The 8,366-nt window shown below is 40.4% G+C and overlaps 1 pseudogene; it reads left to right on the top strand.

The window, feature by feature from the left end:
- The first annotated feature begins 508 nt into the window (after positions 1–508).
- LOC118832036 lies at positions 509–4,848 on the top strand (annotated as a pseudogene).
- Positions 4,849–8,366: the final 3,518 nt, after the last annotated feature.

The raw sequence follows: 8,366 nt of genomic DNA on the forward strand, positions 1-8,366 counted from the left end.
CAACTGAAGCAATTTGAATGGACTACAGCCCTGGCCATTGAAGGTCCAGGAAAGGGAGAGTCTGTCAACTGGGCTGAACCTATAAGATTCTAAAAGGAAGATAAGAGGTGTGGGGGGTGGGGTTTAAGAAGATTAAGCTATTTTGAAGTCAAAAAGGTTAAGAACAAACTTAAAAAGGAATAACGGCCTGCCAGCCAGTGGATCCTCACAAAATGTAGGCTCCAGGAAGAATTCACCATTGGAAGAAGGATGGTGATATTCATGGTGAGGAGGTGGCAAGGAAAGCAGAATGATCCAAGGCGAGGAAGGTGGGTATTCTAGGCATGGGACACAGCTTGTGTAAAAGCATGGAGACAACAGAAAGAATTTTAAGAAGGGGAAACATGTAAGGTAACAGCTCCACTGAAGAACCAAGTTGTAGAGATCCTTAAATTCAAGTATAAGTGACAATACATTTTATCCTAGAAAAGGTAGGGAGCTCTTAAAGGCTTTTGAACATGGGAGTAACATGATCAGATCCATGCTTAGGTTATCTAGGCAGTTGTTCATGGATGACTTAGAGAACATGCTAGATTCATGGATAAAATTGGAAAGCTATTACAACATTTTAGCTGTTGAGGAACTGAAAAGTGGCCATGGCTATGCGAGCATATATGCACAAACTGATTGGGAGAGGTAAGAGGGGAAAGAATCATTAATGACTGAATTACAGGCCTGGGTAACTAGTAGAACGTAGTGTGTACCTTAGACAATGTAGGAAAGTTTTGGGGAAGAGCAGGTTTAGGGTACAAAACGACTAGTGTCATTTTGAATATGTTAAGTTTGAGATCACAGTGGGACAGCCAGATGGAAATGTCCAGCTAATAAGTAACAATACCAGGTTAGTACAGGGTTGTAATCAGGGATAGAAATATAGATTTAATATTAATAAATCTATATCTAGCTATCCAACTAAATATATGAGAAATTATGAAATGATCACCAAGTGGAAAAGTATAGAATAAGAAAAAACGGTCCAGATTTAGGGGATCCCTGATTAGGAAATGAGAATTGCATTACTAAACAGCAAAGAAAACTGAAAAGAAATGGTCACAAATTCATAAGAACTACAAAAGGGCAGTATTCCAGAAGCTAAAGGAAGAGTATTGTTTAGAGGATGGAGTAAATTACATGTTTAAAAGCTGCAGAGAGATAGGTTGAGGAAGGGAGGAAAGAAGTAAGGAATGAAGGAAGAAAGGAGTACTTACTCTGTACCACACATTGTGCTAAGTGCTAGTGATACAAGTGCAAGCAAAACATAGTCCTTGTCCTCTAGGAGCTTACATTCCAATAGGAGAAGACTGTAGACAAAAGGGAGCTGAAATTATGGGGGTCAGAGATGGAAGTATTTTGAAGTTAAAAAATAGGAATAAGCTGGGAGTGGAATGAGGCAGGTCATACACACAAAGGAGGATCTAAGAAGAATTCTCCACTGGGAGAAGTGGGGCAGGCCTTGTGAAGGGATATTCCATGGTGAACAAGACACAAAAGATGATCCAGGGTAAGCAAGCCTTAGGCCATTAAGGAAGTTTCCCAGGATGAGACAATAGATATATGATTTTGAAGTTCAGAAGTTGAAATGTCCAGATATTTAGATGTTAAAATGGATAAAGATATATAGAATATGAGAAATGATAAAAGGCTACTAAATTTGGCACTCAAGAGATTTTTAGTAACCTTGTAATAAGAAGAGAGATAAGATAGCTAGTTGGAAAAAAAGAAAAAGGCAGCAGTGTGGAAGTTGGACTGAAGTGGGGAGAAACATGAGGCAGGAAAACTAATTAGGATGCCATCATAATAGTCTAAATTAGAGGTGATGGAAACCTGAACTTAAGTGGTAGCTGTATTAGTGGAGAGGAGCTGATGTAGGAAAAGTTATAGAGTTATGCTTCTACAAGCAGCAACATTGTGCGACTCATAGGATATTTGGAGTGAAGAAAGGTGAGGTGTCAAGGATAATGTCAAATTTACAAATCAGGGTGTTTCAAGAAACAGTGATACAGCAAGTACTATAAAACAAGATTGTTGCAATATTTTAAAGGTAAGGAACTACTCAGAAAACCTGGGGAGAAATCAATTTTAAAAAGTATTCAGAAAATAGTAATGGTAATATGAATAAAAATTTTCGCATAATTCTTTTATTTACCAGCTTAACTATCTTACAACAATTTCTTGATGACGTTCTCCTGAAAGGAATATATTAAAAAATCGGCCTACTGAAGGAGAAATTGCTTTTTTGCAAAGTGTTTCCCTCAGTTTCATTGATAGAAAAGATATCAAATCAGGTTGCTTGGTGGATTCTAATATTTCACTCACCTTTGCGGCTGTGATTGTAAAGGCCTAATTTAATCAATTTCATGAAATACTGAGTATCTGTTTTTTTCTTGCCTTCATAGATATTGCAATATATAGATGTGCCAGGAATATCACGCAGACCGATGGTTCCTCCTCCACCACCCCATTGTCTTCCTCCACCACCCCATGGTACTCCACTACCACTTTATTGGTCCCCTCTCCACCCCATTGTCCCCCTCCGCTGGATCCCTTCTTTTCCTCTCTTATATCCCTGCGCCGTGCCACCCCCCCAGCCAGGTTTTGTGCACCATCGAGCTTCATAAGCACCCCTTCATTTGATCCTTACTTCCTTTGCGCCAGGTGCATTGTCCTGCCTTTTGAACTTTTGCAATTTCAACACTATTTCCCCCAAGCAGAGGAGGTGCCTCCGCGGTGTTCCAATCTCTGGAGCATCTAGACTCGCATTCTGTGCTGCGCTGAGCTGAGTTCGACCGGGCCCCGCCTCCTTTGCTCCGCCCCCCTTTTTTTCTTCTTTCTTTGGAGCGTCTTGCTTTCTCCCCTTTCTCCCACTCTCCCCCTCCCGCACCCCAAGCCATGGTGATAAAGCAGTAGCCACCTTTGAGAAGTACACCTGCAGTTTCAAACCCCAACCCCAAAGGCTGGTAGAAGCTATTGTCCCGCGGCCAACTCATCTAGTTGTGGAGCTGCTGCAGCTCACAGTCTGGGGGTCTTCGCCTCCCCGGACCCTACGGTGTCCCCCTTCCTCGTTGCCACACTCACCCAAAAGATGAGCGACCTCACCGGCCTAGCGAGTGACACCGCAAAGAGGAAAAAAAAAAAAGCACGGCCTTTCGGAGCAGAGTTGTTTAATCATCCCGGGAGTTCTTGTCTTCTGAGGCCTTAGATGCACCAGAATTTTCAGATGCAGGTCTCTCTATGGATTCCCTAAGCCCCGTGGATTCCTGGGCAATGGAAAGGGTTGTTTCAGGAGGCAATTAGAGAGGCTGGCCAAGTTCAGGAAAAGAGACTTCCCATCAGATGCTTCCAGTCTTTCCCTATGCAACTTCTGGGATCCAGCCCATCCTTAATTCATCAACTCCAAGGACCTTGATATGTGCCAGGTGGGCAAGGATGATGACAGTGTAAACACCTGGAGCAAAGAAGGCAAGGAAAGTGACAAATTTGTCTTCAAAATACTCGTCAGACCTGTGGGGTACTGCTATTTAATTGCTGCTGAAAGGTCCAGCCAGAGGGAGGCTTTTGCCGAGAAGCCAAGTTAAGTATGTCATCTGATGGGTTTTGCTCCAGTAGAAAGGGAAAAAGACCAAAGTCCCATTACCCTACATCATTTCTCTGGGATTTCTGCCTCCACCAGTGGAATAGAACATAGATGATGATGTACTTACAGACTTTTGGACCTCCTGGAGGATGACCTGAAGGTAAAAGACCCTACTGGGCAAACCTCCTAGGCCCTCTTGCTAGGAAATTACGAGGAGAGCCTGAGGAAGACTATGAGCTCATACTAATGCCTGAAGAAGAATTTCAGGCAAAGGAGATGAAAATTCACATAAAAGTAGAATCCTGCTTCCATCAAATGCAGGAAGAGCAGAATGAAGAAGAGATTTCTTCAGGAATGGAAAGCCTCCTAAGTACTCCCTTGGTCAAGGGCAAAGAAGAGGAAAGTGACTAGTCTTTGGTCACACACAAAAAGGGCCATGACTCTTTTGCTCTCCTTCCATGGCCAGCACCTTGATAGGGCCAGTCTTAAAGAGGCTAGAGTGGCCCCTGGGCAAGGACACACCCATTAAGAAGAAGCTCAGGAAGTGCACTCTGGATAAGAAAGTGGAGCTGAAAGCTCAAATCCTCTGTTTCAAGTCTATGTCCTGGTGAAATTGAGACCATGTAAAACAATAATCCCATGTTAAACAATGACTGATTGGAGATTACTCTAAGGCATTTGTCCTGCAGATGATAGATGGACACCATGAAGACCTCAGGCACGTATCACCAGAGATGATGATGGTTGTATTAACAGGGAAGTTTAGCAATATCATCAAGAAATGTGTTATCTTGGACTGCAAGTATTATTATGAATTTTCTCCAATGAGTGCATCAAGGGTAGGGTAAACCTTCCCTTGAAATGAGATGCAGAGAATTTTCTGCAGGTCAATCCCTTTCTCCCATCATCCCCCAAAAGAGAATCATCCTTGTATCTACTGTGAATTCTCTGAGAGAGGGCCTCAAATGTCCCACTTCATCAGAGAAGGAGAAAAAGAGAGAGAGGGAGAGAAAGAGAGAGAGAGAGAGAAAGAGAGAGAGAGAGAGCCACTAATTACTACCCAAATGTGTACTATCCTGAAATGTACATTCTCAAAGAAGGCTACCTTGATTTCTTCCCAGGTTCTGTGAGTCCCAGGATTATTGGCCCAAGAATCATGAAGACTTTAAGAAGGCTTCAAGATGTTTCATCTGAAGAGCCACACTGAAGAACAGCGTCGATTTTTTTTCCTTTAACCAGACCCCAAGGACATTTTGGTAGAGATAAGAGGAGTAGACATTATGGGAGTGGGCAGACAAGATTCAGGTATCATGAAAAGCTTAAAAAAACCTAATTCACACAACCTGCCCTGGGAGCTACTTAGGGTTAGAATGATGATAGACAACAGGCTGTCCAATGTGTTCAACTGTGAGCTCCCCATTTGTTCCGTAGGTTATCTGTTGTGTGGGGGAGGAACTATGACCAGCACCCTTCCCCCTTGTTCCATGTCCTGTCCTGAGTTAGGTGCCTCAGAAGCTTTTAGTGGAAATACCTGCCCTCCTGATCAGGGCTTGACCTTTTTTATAGATGTTTATACGCACATGCACATTAAAGGCTATCCCCATCATCCTTACACACATGAAAAGCACTTAATCTGTACCTGTCACAGAGATTCTGCCTAGAATGAATTTGTATGTGTATGTGTGTGCATGTGGATAGCCTCATCCATGAATATGAGGTGTATTTCCATTTTATTTAAAAATAAGCAAGCATGGGAAAGAGCCATTTCCTGACTGGGGGCAGTTATCACATTTTTGTAGAAGGTTTTTCCAGTTCTATGTCAGGAGAAGTTAGATAGGGAAGAGGGCTCATGACCTTCATGGCCTTTCACCTTCCCTTTTTGTTAATTCCTTTGTTCAATAAAATCCTGGAATTCAGAGGAAGAAAAAACAAATAATAGATATGCCACATTACTGTTGTTGTTGTTCAGTATTTTAGTTGTGTCTGACTGTTTGTGACCCTATGGATGCACCAAGCCCTACTATCCTCCACTATGTTCCTAAGTCTGTCCAAGCTCATGTTCATTACTTCCAAGATAATCTATCCATCTCATGCTCTACTGTCCCTTTCTCCATTTGCCTTCAATCTTTCCCAACATCAGGGTCTTTTCCAATGAGTCCTATCTTTCCATTATGTGGCCAAAGTATTTAAGCTTTAGTTTCAGTTTTTGTCCAACCAATGTGTAGCCTGAAGTGTTGACTGATTTGATCTTCTTGCTCTCCAAGAGACTCTCCAAGTTTTCTCCAGCACAACAATTAGAAAACATTTTTTTCTGTGCTCAGCTCTCCTTAATAGTCCACCTCTCACAGACTTATATTGCAACTGAAAATACCATAACTTTAACTGTACAAACTTTTCTCAGTAAGTTATGTTTCTGTTTTTAGCATGCTGTCCAGATTTCCTATAGTTTTCCTTCATAGAAGTGCCTTTTAATTTCCTGGCAGCTGTTGCTGTCTGCAGTGATCTTTGAGTCCAAGAATATAAAATGTGATAATGCTTCCATTTCTCTCTCTATTTGCCAGGAAGTGATGGGACAAGTTGCCATGATCTAAGGTTTGTTTTATGTTAAGCTTCAAGTCATCTTATACATTCTCCTCTTTCATCTTCATCAAGAGGTTTCTTTACTCTTCACTTTCTGCCATCAGAGTTTATTGTTTGCATATCCGAGGTTGTTCATATTTTCCCCAGAAACCTCAATTTTGGCTTTGATTCATCTAGCCTCACATTTTGCATGATGTATTCTGTATATTAAATAAAGTGACAATATATGGCTTTGTTGTACTCCTTGCCCAATCTTTAAACCAATCAGTTGTTCTCTTTTCTGTTCTAACTGTTGTTTCTTCCCAACATACAGGTTTCTCAGGAAGCAAATAAGATAATCTCATATTCCAATCTCTTTGAGGACTAGCCACATTTTGTTGTGATCTATACAGTGGAAGGTTTTAGTGTAGTCAATGAAGCAGAAAGATATTTATTTTTCCTGGAACTCACTTGCTTTCTCAATAATCCATTAAACGGTGGTAATTTGATCCCTAGTTCCTGTGAGTCTTTGAAAACCTGCCTGCTCAGTTCACATATTACTGAAGCCTTTGCTCAAAACTTCTTAAGCATAACTTTGCTGCTATGTGAATGAGTGCAATTGTTTGGTAATTTGAGCATTCTTTGAAGTTGTTCTGCTTTAGGATTGGTGCATATACTGAACTTTTACAATCCAGTTGAATTTTCCAAATTTGCTGGCATAATGAGTGCAGCACATTTAGAGCATCATCTTTTAGGACTTTAAGTAGGTCAGCTGGAATTTCATCACTTCCACTAGCCTATTGTTAGCAATGCCTCCTAAATGCCATTTGGCTTCATTTTTCAAGATGTGTAGCACTAGGTCAGTAACTACATCATCATGTTTATTGGTGATAGTAAAATCTTTTTTGTATAATTTTTTTTCTGTATATTCTTGTCACTCCTTCTTAATCTCTTCCACTTTTAAGTCCCTACCACTTTTGTCTTTTATCATGCCCATTTTTTGCACAAAATGTGCCCTTGATATCTCATGTGATCATTATAAATTCTATTTTGAGTAAGAATCCTTTAGAAGAAATGGAGTAGCTTTCACAGTCAAAAAGGGTGAGAAAAGCAGTACTGTGCTATGATTTCAAAAAGGATGGAATGATATCTGTTTGAATCCAAGCAAACCATTCAACCTCACAGTATTGATGGTTCTCCAATGATTGATGCCAGAGGCCAAAGCTCCTCAGTTCTATGAAGGCTTACAATATCTTCTCTACCACACCCTGGCCCCCCAAAAAAGATGTCACATTTGTTACAGGAGCTTGGAATACTAAAGTAGGAAATCAACAGATAATTGGAATGAGAAGGAAGTTTGGCATTGGAGTACAATATAAAGCAGTCTAGAGATGACCAGAATATTGTCAAGATAACTCTCTGGTCATAGCAAACACTCTTTTTCAATAATCCAAAGGCAACTCTACCAATGACATCACTATATAGTTAATATTGAAATATGATTGATTTTATACTTTGCAGCCAAAGATGGATAAGTTCTATATAGTCAGATAAAACAAGACCTGGAGCTGACTTTGGATCAGATCATGTGTTTTTTGCTTTCAAACCACAAAGGAGTGGCCCAAATAATCACTTATTAAGCAGAGGTGATGAAAACATAAAAGGGATTAGATCTGGTAGATAGAATGCCTGAACAACTATGGGCAAAGTTTTGCAATATTGTACAGGAGACAGCAACAAAAAATATCCCAAAGAAAAAGAAGTGCAAAAATGTAAAATTGTTGTCTGATTAGGTTTTATAAATAGCTAAGGAAAGGGAAAGGAAAAGGAAAAGGAGAAAAGGAAAGCTCTGCTCAACTGAATGCAGAATTCCAGAGAATAGCAAGGAGAGATAAGGTTTTCTAAAATGAGCAATGCAAAGAAATAGAAGAAAACAACAGAATGGGAATTCAAGAGATCAAGAAAATTAGAGATATCAAAGGCACACTTCATGCAAAAATGGGCCTGATAAAAGACAAAATAATAGGGACTTAAAAAGTAGAAGAGATTAAGAAGAGGGGGCAAGAATATACAGAAAAAAAAAAAAACTATACCAAGAAAGATCCTACCATCACCAATAGCCACAAAGGTGTGGTAACTAACATAGAGTCACACATACTGGAGAATGAAGTCAAGTGGGCTTCAGGAAGCATTG

This window comes from Trichosurus vulpecula, chromosome 9 (genome assembly GCF_011100635.1).
Source record: "Trichosurus vulpecula isolate mTriVul1 chromosome 9, mTriVul1.pri, whole genome shotgun sequence".
Lineage (NCBI taxonomy): Eukaryota > Metazoa > Chordata > Mammalia > Diprotodontia > Phalangeridae > Trichosurus > Trichosurus vulpecula.